This window comes from Balaenoptera musculus, chromosome 1, assembly GCF_009873245.2.
Source record: "Balaenoptera musculus isolate JJ_BM4_2016_0621 chromosome 1, mBalMus1.pri.v3, whole genome shotgun sequence".
NCBI lineage: Eukaryota > Metazoa > Chordata > Mammalia > Artiodactyla > Balaenopteridae > Balaenoptera > Balaenoptera musculus.
The window spans coordinates 82,404,640-82,418,532 of NC_045785.1; the positions used below are offsets into that span (position 1 = coordinate 82,404,640).

The 13,893-nt window shown below is 45.7% G+C and overlaps 1 protein-coding gene across 2 annotated transcripts in view; it reads right to left on the reverse strand.

The window, feature by feature from the left end:
* The window catches only part of BCAR3 (BCAR3 adaptor protein, NSP family member), a 115,990-nt gene that overhangs the window by 30,201 nt on the left and 71,896 nt on the right, over window positions 1-13,893 (reverse strand). The gene's annotated exons all lie outside the window — the stretch shown is intronic.

Genomic DNA, 13,893 nt, shown 5'->3' on the forward strand with positions numbered 1-13,893 from the left:
TCCCGGCAAAACCAGGCTCAGGGACTGTGGCTGAAGGTCATATGAGCAGGAAAAGGCTGTGTCCTTGGTGTTTTCTCAACTTCCCCAGCTTGGCCTCAAAGGCCTGTAGGAATCACAAAACTATCCTCATCACACTGCCCTGCACCTTAGCAAGGAAAGAGCCCCCCCTAACCTCCTCCACTCAAGAAGAAGAAAAAGACCTGGGATTTTACAGCTGGATTCTCATCCTCAGCCCACGAGGGCACTGGCCACAGCATGACTCCCGGGCTGTTTTCAAGGTGGGGCTCTGGCTTACTAATGATTGACTTCTCCCTCCTCCTCCTCCCCACCACTCTTCTCACAGAGTGTTTGACGGAGGAGCTGAATACCTATCAAAGAGATACTGATGTTGGCTGCCCACGGCGCCCGCAGGCATTAGCACTGATGTTTGACACTCTCGGCTTCGATCATTAATTATGTACAGGTACATCTGAAGACAGCTCGTTGGGAAGACTTGAGTACAGAATGTAGATTGTCAACCAGGCCGCATTTGCTATTCGTTTATTGTCTGTCTTGCCTCCTGCTAGATAATAAGCTTCACGAGACCGGAAGCCCATCTGCCTTCTTCCCTGCTGCCTTCGAGCAATGCCTGAACACAATGGTTACTCCGTACTCACTGAATGAACAAATAACCCAATGTCTATGACTTTTCTTAGTTATGGAGGTTCTCCTGTTTCCTCTCAAATTATCTGAAGCCCTGGTTTAACCGGGTGTGTTGCCACACAGCTAAAGGATGACTGACATTCCTCAGTCTTTCTCTCTTATAGGGAGATGTGGCCACATGGCTAAGTTTTGGCCAAGGAAGGGTAAACTGCCATGTTGGTGGGACTTCCAAGCAGAGATGTGATGGCTGGAGCTGCAAAACCATCCTGGATAATGAGGAAGAGGCCAAACCATAGGAATAGGGGAGCAGAAGGCCTGAACGAGCCCAGGTCCCTCACAACGGTGAGGCCAACACCCCAGCCCTGGAGTGCCGGCCTCCAGGTCTTCCATGTGATCTTCTAGCTTTTTTAAGCCTGTTATTTTGGGTGTTCCTGTCACTGGCAGCTGAGCTAAATCCTAACCGATTCTGTGACCCTGGCCTCTCTTTAGCCACCCTGACAGTCTGTACACCTAGCCTAAATCCCTTGTGCTGAGTCCTGGGTCCACTTCTTCTTGGTCTGAGCTCTGAAAATGCAGCAACCAGCAGGTCCTATCCTCTGTGTAACCCTCCACTGAAACTGTGTCCGCCCAGACCCCGAAAGCTATCCCCGTACTCTCCTCGCTCCCTGATAGCCAACACCCAGGCCACGTCCCATTCCCCCACCCCCTCTCTCTTTCTCAGCATCTCATAAACATCAAAGGTCTTTTGTAGCATTTTATATGGGGCAATCTTTTACTTCAGGTTTTGAGATAATATTGTTTTGCACTTGTTACCAAAAATAAAAAACAGTTCTCGTTACTTCTGTCCTAACTCCTTAGAGGAAAGTCCACAATTACTGTTCTCTCCCCCTGCAGAATCGGGAGCTGGGGCACTCTAGGGAAGTACCTAGAGAAGAGAGAAAAGATCCGTAACACTGACTCTCTCAAATAATCTGGGACAGAAGACCAGACTTCAGAAAATATTCCCTTAAGCTCTTGCATAATTTGTGAAAAGTTAGGAGGTTACACAGTTGTCCAGACTTGTATTTTAAACGGGGAAGAGGAGAAGGGAAAGGGAGGGAGATGAAGAGGGAGGGGGTGGAGGGGGAGTGGGTGGGAGGAAGGGAGGGAGCCAGAGCCAGAGAGAGCAAGAATTGCAAAGGGCTCTTCATTTCAAGCCAGTGAGGGCTGGTTCTACTGCATTAAAAGGAGCCAAGGGGGCCGCTGGGAGCTTCTGCATCTACAGATGATGTGGGCAATGTCTCCCAAACAACTGAAGAGGCAATTCAAAAGTCACCCACATACGGTCACTCTCATGATTAAAACAGTGGTTATTTGGGGGAGGAGGCCTTCTAGAACTTTCACTCATTGTTTTAATCACATATATTAACACAACTTTTATTTTTCCCAGGTGCCTATTTTATGACATCTTGACCTTGCTGACTCTGATTTTGCCACTGTAGGTAGGTACTTTGATGGGCTGTCAACCCCGTGGCTGGCGAGGGGTGACCATATAAGAAAGTAGTTTACACTGAATGGAAGTGCAGTACTCACTGACCTTTGGACCTTATGTTCTTCAACTGCCAGAGAAAGCAAGAAAATAATTACAAATAATCGATCTCTCAAACAAATGCTATAAATGTTACCAATGACCACCTTATAGTAACACAACTTTTTCTTCAAGCTCAAATTCTCTAACTATTTGCCCCTAAATTTGAACTTCATTCCTGGAAGATAAGTCTGATTCTTTGTTTCTCGAGCCTCTTATCTTGAGGAGAGGAGGTGGCAGCAAGGGGAGGCCAGAGATGGAATAGGGTTTCACTGCACCAGCACGGGCCCTGGCCATCCGGAGCTCCACCACACACAGCAGCTGGGGCACAACCTCCGGAGGAAGGGAAGCTGCTAGGCTTTGGATCAAGAACATTCTGCCACGAGTCTTGCCAGGTTCATTCCAGGGCCCAAATCCACCCGCAGCCACCATAAGAGAAAGATGCAGGCTGGACACGTATCTTCTACTCCAAGTCTTGCCTGAGTCTGATCCATCAGAGATTTGAGAGCAGTCCTTTTTTTGGGGGGGGGGGGCGGGGAGGAGGTGTAAGAAAATGTGCTATGTACGTAAATTAAGCAATAAGTATACCTTGAGCAGGAAAGAAAGGAAAGAAGAAAGGGAGGGAGGGATGGAGGCAGGGCTTAGTAACTACTGTGTCAGGGTTACCCACTCACATGGCTCCACCTCTAAAACTTCTTCCGGTCCCAGTCATTAGCTCTGGGGTCTGAGACGAGAGGTAGGTAAACGGATAACTACAGCAAACGGGATGGATGAGGCCCACAACTGTCCAACCGAATTGAAGTTTAGCCAGAAAATTCATAAATTACTATCATTGCTGCTTTTCATGGAAATCTGAGTCTAGCTACTACTACTTTCCTACTGCCAGCATTTTCATAACCCTGATGTCAACGGATGTTATAGCACAGTGTTTAAGAGCTCAGGCCAGCCTGCCCCCTCCATCCATAGGCCACTGTGCCCCTCACCAGCTGTGTGGCTCTGGGCAAGTGACTTTACCTCTCTGTAGAGCTCCTGGTCTGCAAAATGGGGATAATAACATATGACGAGAGGTTAATAGGGATGAAATGGATCAATATCCGTAAAGCGCTTATAACATACCGTGGCACACAGACAGCACGAACTGTTAACTGTTTTTATAGGCCTATGTCAGAATGCTACTCACCTGGTTAAATAAAAGGAACAGTTTACGTTTGAGGTGTTTAAGGTCTGATGCACAGGCATGGTGGGTGGGTCGGTATGTGGGAGGAAAGCAGTTAAGGAAAGCAGCCTGGTGCTTGTTTAAGTGCCCACTGGTTACCTCAATCCTCCTCAGAAGCCTCTCTGGCCACCTGCCCCAGGCCCTCTGGTCCGGTTACACGGCCAGGACCAGTCCTAGCTTGCTGAGGCCGCCTCCGAAAATCACTCTAATCTGGAATGAACATCTCTGGAGCCCCACACCGCAGGCAAGTCTGGTCTTGACAGGCTGGAATAGCCGGAGCCCAGGAGATGGTTGGAAAACACATTCTGGAGGCACAGAGCCAGCTCCACCGACGTGCTGGGAACCTCGATTAACAAGGAAACCCACATTTCAACAGTTCTCTGAGGAAGCAAAAGCTGTTCCAGCCCAGGGAGGAATGGAGCTCAGGGTCTCCTCTTGCAACGGCTGTGTGATGTGCGATCCTGCATTTCAAATCAGGCACAACAATGGGACCCAGAGTCTCAGGAGGTTTGTGTTCCTGAGTCCGGGGGATGAGGGACGTGTGCTCGCCACCATGGGGGGGACAGCCCCAGAGCCGCTGTGGGAGGCCGCTGAGAGGATTAGGAAAAGATGGCATCTGCATTATAACTAATATTTTATTCTCTCCCTGCCTGGAAGGAAAGCTTCCCAGTTCCCACAGAATTTTAAATTGTGCAGATCACCAGGAAAGACCACATCCCCAGGCTGGGAGCTGTGGATGGGAAGGAAACGACTGCGGAGGCGCCATCTTGGGGCCAACAACAATGGTGACCAAGCAGTTTGCCAACCCTCAGGCTGCCGGCGGGCGACGACAGGCTGGGTCCCTACCCTCAGGAGGGCACATTCTCCTAGAAGCCCACACAGGGAATAGTTTAACACATCCCTGAGCTCTGGAGACAGAATGCTGGGATCTCATCCCTGCCCCTCCAGCTCCTTAGCCTGGGCAAGTTACGCCCCCTCTTTATCCTTTGGTTTTCCCGTGTCAAAAGGGCCCCATATGGGGTGGGGGGGGGTAGGAAGGAGAAGACGGGGTATCAGGGTTGGCCCTTGAGGATAAAACTTGAGAACAGTAAGGGTGCTTTGGGCATTTGAGCTAAGAGCAGCTGGGCCTGGTCAGATAAAGATGCTGTTTGGGGAGGAGAGGGCTAGAGCAGGCGGAGCCTCTCCCCCTAACACCCCAAGCACCCCTTTTCTCTCCCCAGGAGAGCTCCATCTTTTCTCTAAGTATGTGGTTCAAACCTACCTCCCTGGACATTGCTGGCTGACCTGGCTAAGTCCCTGACCCAAGCTGGCCTAACCAAAGTTCTTCCTGGGATCTTTCTAAGGGAACTGAGTGAAGGACACCCTACCTTCTTGTGAAAACGTCATGAGACTGGAAGAATGGAGGTTGCTTCACCTTATGTGGACCAGATTGGGCTGAGAGAATGAAATCATTGTGCAAAGGGAAGAGGAGCAGGAGATGGAAGGGTCCCAGTGGCACACACATCCCTAACCCCCGCTGATTATGTTAACTGGCAGACTCCCCTGATACCTCAGTTAGTTTGCGCTGGACTCCTGTCACTTGTGACCAGAGAAGTCCTGAGCCAGGAAGACAGGGACCAGACAGATCAGACAGAGGGGCACTGTAGCCTGAGAGGGAGACCTTCACACTCCAGGTGGTGAGGGCCATTGACACTTTCTGCCCGGGAAGGCAACAGGTACAAAAGAAAGATGCTTCTGGACGGATCAGTCTGGCTGCGGTGAGCAGAAGGGACTGGATGGGGCTGGGGTAGGCGGCACAAGGCCAGTTCAGAGTCCTTTGAAATGTGCTGATGATGCCCAAATCTCCCTCTCCAGCCGTTAGGGTTGCTGCTGTGGTAGGGATATTTACCAGGATCCACTTCAGAGCTCAGATGCCAATATGGATAAACGGAACTCACCTTTTCTGCAAAGCCTGCTCTTCTCCTCCTTTCCCAGTCATTGGCACCTCCACTGCCCTCATTACTCAAACTAGAACCCTCAGAATTGGCTTCCACTGATCAAGAAATTCCTGATTATACCTCTCACCAAGGCCCATTCTAATCCTCGTGGAGGTTATCATGTCCTGTTCTCCCTGAACTTTCCCAATAGCCTCCTGACAATTTCCCTACCCCCATGTCTAGTGCTACAACCCACCACCTACAAAGCCACAGAGTATCATATCCTCAGAGACTTTAGTCAAGGGGTGCCCCAGCTAGGGCTGACGTGAGATCCAGAGTCTCTTCTAGCCCCTCCTCCCCCAAAATGGATCGGCTTCTTATGTCTGGTTTTCACTCTCCCAGGGCTCAGAACTGGTCCATAAGGGACACAGACCCCCATCGCCCTCTCCTCCCAGATCCCTGAGCTTTGAACACGTTACATTCCTTGCAGCCCAGTGAGCTGATGCACCACTCTTGCTATATACTGACACCTCATACAGGGATCCAGGTCTGAATTTGCTAGGAGGCCCAGGTCACGAGAAGGCTGTGGATGCCTACGTGAGGCATCTTTGTGGGTCCCCAGAAATAAGTGGCAGAGGCTTGATGGATGGGGGAGATGGGCAAGGGTACTGCCATTATGCAGTGGGTCCATGAGTGGGGTCCATGAGTCAGCAGATTTGGGGCATTAAAGTTTTTTGGACTTTATTTAAAGGGTCCACATGTTCCAAAGGGCTCACAGTATCCTACACATAAAACCCAAAAGCAGGCGATGCCCTTCTCCATCTGGCCCTGAGCTCCCTTTCTGAGGCACACTGACACAGGGCCCTGGTCACAGGACCTTCCACGGCTTCATGAACACACAGTCCCTTACGCCCCTCCTCCATGCCTTCTCTCATGGTCCAGAGACAGTGACCCACCTGCAGGTGCCACTGTGCAGCCTGGCTGGAGCCCAGGCTGGGGGATGGGGAGAGGCCAGAGGGGAGTTGGATGAGGCAGGCAGGGCCTTGAAGGCCACACTGAGTTAGTTTGATTTTATCAAAGGGGGCAGGGAATCCACTAACACACTCTGCACAGTGGAGGCAATGCAGCCTGCCAGGCATGAGCTCCTCGAGGGCAGAGGCCATGGCTTACTTGCTTTGGGCTCCCAGAGCCTGGTGGCTGGCACGCAGCCGGTGTCCAGTAAACACTGACTGACTGGAGCCAAGCTTTGCCATTTCACCCTCCGTGTGGCGGCTTCCTTGCCACGGGGTGGGGAGAAAAAGAAAGAGTTTGGAGGTTGGTCAAGAACAGGTGACAAAAAACAGAGCCATAGGTCAATGGAACAGAATAGAGAGCCCAGAAATGAACCTACACTTGTGTGGGCAATTAATCTATGACCAAGAGGCAAGACTATACAATGGAGGAAAGACAACCTCTTCAATAAATGGTGCTGGGAAAATTGGATAGCTACATGCAAAAGAATCAAACCGGACTACTTTCTCATGCCACATACAAAAATAAACTCAAATGGATTAAAGACTTACATGTGAGACCTGAAACCATAAAACTTCTAGAAGAAAACATAGGCAGTACATTCCTTGACATTGGTCTTTGTAATATATTTTTGGGTATGTCTCCTCAGGCAAGGGAAACAAAAGCAAAAATAAACAAATGGGACTACATCAAACTACAAGGCTTTGCACAATGATGGAAACCATCAACAAAATGAAAAGGCTGCCTACTGAAGAGACGATATTTGCAAATGATATATCTGATAAGGGGTTAATATACAAAATATACAGAGAACTCATACAACTCAAGAGCAAAAGACCAAACAACCTGATTTTTTAAAATGGGCAGAGGATCTAGATAAACATTTTTCCGAAGAAGATATACAGATGGCCAACAGGTACATGAAAAGATGCTCAACATCACAAATCAAAAGGGAAATGCAAATCAAAACCACAATGAGCTGTCACCTCATACCTGTCAGAATGGCTATCATTAAAAAGACAACAAATAATAAGTGTTGGTGAGGATGTGAAGAAAAGGGAATTCTCACGCACTGTTGGTGGAAATGTAAATGAGTGCAGACGCTGTGGAAAACAGTATGGAGATTCCTCAAAAAATTTAAAATAGAACTACCATGTGATCTAGCAATTCCACTCCTGGGTATTTATCTGAAGAAAACAAAAACACTGATTAGAAAAAAATATATGCACTACTATGTTCACAGCAGTATTATTTACAACAGTCAAGATATGGAAGCAACCTAAGTGCCCATCAATAGATGAATGGATAAAAAAGATCTGGCATATATACACAATGGAATATTACTCAGCCATAAAAAAGAATGAAATCTTGCCATTTGACACAACATGGATGGACCTAGAGGGGGTATCATGCTAAGTGAAATAAGTCAGACAGAAAAAGACAAATACAGTATGATTTCACTTATATGTAGAATCTAAAAAACAAAACAAGGAACAAACAACAAAACAGAAACGGACTCATAGATACAGAGAACAAACAGGTGGTTGCCAGAAGGGAGTGGGGCTGCGGGATGAGAGAAATAGGTGAGGAAGATTAAGAGGTACAAACTTCAGCTGCAAAATAAATGAGTCAGGGGATGAAATGTACAGTGTGGGGAATATAGTCAATAATTATGTAATATCTTTGTATGGTGACAGATGGTAACCAAACTTATGGTAATCATTATGAATGTATAGAAGTATCAAATCACTATGTTACATAACAGGAATTAACATAGTGTTGTAGGTCAACTATACTTCAAAAACAAACAAACTCATAGAAAAAGAGATCAGATTTGTGGTTACCAGAGGTGGGGGGTGGGTGGGAATTGGATGAAGGAGTCAAAAGGCACAAACTTCCAGTTATAAGCTAAATAAGCCCTAGGGATGTAACGTACAACATGATCAATATACTTAACTCTACTGCACGTTACATATGAAAGTTGTTAAGAGAGTAAATCCTAGAGTTCTCATCACAAGGAAAACAATATATTTTTTCTATTTCTCTAATTTTCTATCTACAGGAGAGGATGGATGTTCACTAAACTTATTGTGATCATTTCATGATGTATGTAAGTCAAATCGTTATGCTGTACACTTTAAATTTAACAGTTCTGTATGTCAGTTATACCTCAATACAACAGGAAGGAAAAAAAAAAAGAACAGGTGACCCTGACCACCTTTCCAGACTTCTCTTAACTTGTGTCTGTCTGCACCTGGGAGTAATAGTGCCCACTTCACAGGACTACCTGACCTGATGCACCTGGAATTAAAAAAAAAAGGAACTGGCACAGTGCCTGGCACACGGTAGGTGCTCATGTGGGACAACGTAGAATTTGAACCCTCTAAAGATGCTTCTTAGCTAAAAAATAGAAAGTTACTTCACTAAAGAGTTTTTTTTAAAAACGAATTATACAACCCATCAGAAGGTTTCAGAGATATTTGGTCTTTGAGAATTTATCAATAGTTCTGATGGAGTAAAAAAGCTAGAAGTTGGAACTACCAATTTCTACTTAGGCGTAGGTATGTTTATTCTGTTTATTTCAGTTCCAAGTCAACAGTTGCGGGGGTCTTGAGTAGCACTAAATGGTTCCTTCTGTGCAGGGTGACGCTGAGCACCTGTAAGAAGGCACTTTCCCTCGGCGGCATGCTTCTCAGTACTAACATGCACACGCGGTTACTCCAGCCGGCCACACGTCCACAGCACAAAGGACAGAGTGGCAGCATGAGAGTGTAAGAAAGTTGTGTGTTTTGCACGAGGGCTGAGACGTCCTGGTACAGAGATGATGTGTCCTTCAGGGCCTTGGAGGCTTAGTCATCAATATGTTTTTTTGTTGAATTTTTAAGGTTGGGATGACTTTCTAGTCATTCATTCTATGACCAAGGTTGGGAATTAACTTGCTTGAAATAAAAAAAGGAGGATGGGAATGTGTGCATGAAAAGAGGAAGGGAGAGGGTGGGGAGCGGAGAGAGTGAAGAGGGAGGGAGGGTGGGAGGGAGCAAGCTTCTGGGCTATTCTGTCCTAGTTCAGAGTGTCGGGCCACAACACCCAGAAAGCTATCAGGCTCTCAAACAAAAGCTTCTCTCTTCTGTCCTGAGCCGCTTTACTCAACGGAGGGAGAGGTCCACAAAAGTCCAGGCCACTCATCGGGTTGTACTAAACAACTCCACAGGTCATGTTTTTCCATAAATCTCATCCAGAAATTATGATCACAAACAAAATTGTAAGTCCGACTGCATGTAAAATTGGTCTAATGTCTCAGCAAAGATCATGTCCTCTGATGAGCCGATGGGAAACCCCTCTGAGTCCGCTGTGAACTGTCCCCAGGTGGCCAGGGCAATGCCAGAGTGCAGAAAGACCCTCATCTCAGATCCACTGAACTCCAGCAAGACATGCGATGATGTGACAGCTGTGCCATCTCGAACCCTAACAAATGCTGTAAACACATGAAGAGGTGGAGCTCCTCCACCCTGGAAAAAGCACACTTCTGATCACCATTACAGGAGTATTCTGAAGCCTCACCAAGCCTCTTTAGCATCTAGGGTTGCCTTACAAGAAAACCCGCCTAAAAATGAGATTCTTTGGAGATTTCAGACCCTTTGAAACACTGCCTTGTGCTGAATTTTAAGCAGTGAACCAGTTTATGACCAAATTCCAAAGTATATCAAGGGCTTTCAGAGATCCAAGTGGTATTTTTACCGTTGAAAACCTGCATAAATTGATCACGAAGCCACAGAATGAATAAATCCCAATTACTTCTGACACTCTTAACCCTGACCACAGGCTGAAAAACAAAAATCCACTTCTCCACCAGTTTCAGGCCCAACAATTTCTAGTACAAACCTTCAACTGTTTTAATCTGAGGTAGAATAGAATGAAAGGGGATGGCAGTTGTGGCAATCCTAAGGCCTTGAAATGAAACTATTTGTATACTGGGTTCTGCGTCACCTTTGACTGACACTCGCTAGCTTTATGGCTTGCCTAAAAATATTTTATTACAATCCAAAGATAAGTGAAGAAAGGCTTGAATTTACTAATCCAACTTTTCCCACTGGGGTGCTAGGCTAGACAAATATAGTTTCTCATGCTAATACCTGTGATTAAAGTCAAAGTCTTTACCTAAGTAAAGAATTAATTTTGTAACTAGAAGTCCAAAGAGAAAAAATGTCAAATTCAAATTTTATATCTCATATTTGGTAGACAAAAGCAAATGGTGGCATGGGCAGTTGGGCATTTCAGCCCGGCCCAGCGCAGTGGGTGGCCACACAGTGGCCTGGCCATTGGCTCCGGGATGTATACAACATAGGGAGATTATATCTAAGGAGGCGCCCTTCGTAAACAGCCATTGAAAATTTGTGTACAACAGCTGCCTGGCAGATGGCAATAGAGTGTCTTGAGGAAAGGGTGCCTAATTCTAATTCACACAAGGTCCTCTGTGGGCTAGCAGGGAAAGGCCCTGAGCTGTCCCAGAGGCTCTCTGCCTGTTAGGTGTTGGGCTCTTGACAAATGGGGACCTCTGCTCTCACTTGGGCCCCTTGCCTCTGAGCCTGCTCCTTTCAATCCTGAGATTAAAGCTCAGTGACGCAGTCTTTGGAGGCAGCTTCCTAACCTACACAATACTTCACCCTGTTGGCCAAAGTTCTGCAGAAACAATCAGGTAGTTAGTTTTTTTTTTTTTAATTAAATTTTTGGCTGTGTCCGGTCTCAGTTGCGGCACGCAGGATCTTTCGCTGTGGCTCGCGGGCTCCAGAGCGTGCAGGCTCAGTGGTTACGGTGCCCGGACTTAGTTGCCCCGCGGCGTGTGGGTTCTTAAGTTCCCCGACCAGGGATCGAACCCATGTCCCCTGCATTGGAAGGAAGATGCTTAACCACTGGACCACGAGGGAAGTCCCAGGTAGTCAGTTCTAAATCAAGAGCTTGATAGTCACGGGAACACTCTGCCTTTGATTAAACTCAAGGACTTACCAAGTGCCTGCTGTGCCGCTTGGCCTCCTAGGCTAGACCTGAGGGGAGATGCAGACATGAGTAAGAAATGCTCCATGGCCTGACTTGGGCTACAGAGCCTCTTTGAGGAGACAAGACATCTGAAGGGAATGTACAGTAATAAATCACAAGTTGTTTTGCTGAAGTTCTCAGTGTTTATCTTATTTGATGTCAGTGAGGGCCTTTGGCTCCTTCTGAGAGAGGACTCAGTAGCAAAGAGATTTCATAAAATCTCAATAAGTTTTAGCATTCTGAAATACTTCAAGTAATTTCATGCTAACGTTTAAGTTCCTTGAAGATATAAATTTCTCTTTTCAAAATCCTAGAAAGAATCTCATCTTCAGCAAAGATTCTGCAGATGGGTTTTGATGCCATTTTACCATTTTATAATTAAAACTGAGTAATTTACCACACTTTACATCAGATTCTCACTCCAGTGCCATTAAAAACTGATTTGCAATTTGCTGTTAAATTAAGATGCTTCATTTTTTTACTTTGTGTGATTTTCCTTTTCACAGACAAATGATGATACAGGAGCTGTCAGACACTAGCACAGATAGGAAAATGCCATAAAACCCCCCAGAGAGCCCAAGTCCAAGAGATTTCATTTTATTCATTATCAAACCTTATCAAATGCTTATCAAAAGAGGCTCAGAAACCATGAATAAGAAACATGAAGAGGATATCTGTGGAACTCCGTGCTTATCAAGGTTCTGTGAAATTCGCATTAAAATTCTGCTTTCCATATGTGTAAATGAAAAAAGACTAATTTTAATTTGTGCAGACTGGAGCCTTAAAGCAGCGTACTCTCTAAGCAGGCAGAAGTAACTTAATCCTCCATTCCAAACTAATTACATTAGAATCATTCTGATTGGGACCCACGGCTCCCTTTGATGTTAAACTCCTGTTGCCTTTCATCCACCATCATTCTCTGGGCAAGATCTTCCCCACACCCTCCCATCCTGCTAGATCATGAAGCTACTGCTTTTGAAGTTCAATTTTATTTTGATGAAACACCAAGGGACTGAAAATTATTTTTCACTGAAGGAGACTGATTTCGGTCTGAAAACCGCAGGAAGAATTCTAAGTGTGACAGAATGTAGCACATCCAACACCAAGAATAGCGTTTTTCCTTCACAAAGGTTACTCACATGTGAAAGAACTTGCTGAATGCACTCATTACACCATAAGCGCTCCTCCCCTCCCCCCTCCCCTGGCCCCAGTGGGTTTGTCCATCATGTTTCTTACCCTTTTGACAAAGCATTACCCAGGGGCTCACTCAGTGCTCAACTCCAAGGGGGTCTCACCTTTCTCTGGTAATAGATAAACTGAAACACGATAAGATTTTCAACAAGCCATTTGTTAACATCCTGCCCTGCTGAAAGCTATGGCAGGTACCCGCCCCTGTAGATCAAATGTAGGTGATGATTTCCTGGAGCAGACATCCAAATCACCCCCATGAGGCAGCCCTGTATTCTGATTCTTCCCAGTGAGAAGTTGGATGTGCCACACTTACGATGAAGGCTGAAGGTCACTGGTTGCACTTAATCCTTTATTGGGTCAGTGAAATGAAGGGCTTCAAATAAAAGCCAAGTACCAGTTCGACGGATGAAAACCTCCTCTAAACGGCTTTGCTCCCTTTAACCATGTCCTCAAGTGACTTCCGATAATACCTCTCTCTCTCACACACACAAGCTAAATAAGACAACACAAGTGAAATATTAATCGCTCCGTCTGGCAGTGAGATTCCATTCAGTAAGAGTAGTGTTTTGTTAACATCTACGGCGAATGAAAAAACAGAGACTGCCCTGGCTAAGGCAGACCCAGGATAAGGGTTTGAAGACCAGCTGACCAAAGTTCAGAACACAAAGAGAGTCAAACCAGAGATCTTTACCATTGGTAATTCAAGCTTATTAATTCAACACCTTAATTCAAATTATGAGTGATTTCGAACACAGCTGTTCACCAAAATGGATGCCTTATTTGCTCTTCAGTAAGAATATCAGAAAATAAAAATCAACTTAATTCAAATACTATCCTTTCCAAAAACCAAAAAACCAAAAAACCACCCAAAACCCAAATTCTATCCTTTCCTTAATTCACCTCAAATGCATGAGGCATTACTGAATAAACAAAATGCATTGTGATTGAAAGACACTAGGAGATGTAATTGGAAGGAAAAACGAGATATGCCAAACACGTGGAGGAAAATCCAAAGATTCAGAAAGCCTTTCACTGTGTGGGTGGAATAAATGACTTTCCAAATTCTCTCTTTGCAAAATAGTACATGACTAACAACTGTCTCAGAAAGTGCATTATATATCAGAGCTAAGTACGGAGTAGATTTTCAGTAAAACTAAATGACTCATCACAAAATGGGTTTTGGCCAAGCATCGACTTCACTGCTTCCAATATACACCTCACACACATGCCACTTTAAAGGTATATATTTCTCCCAGAGGAGTTCAAAGTTCTTGACACTCACATAACTCATCTAACAAGTTTTTTTTAAAAACACA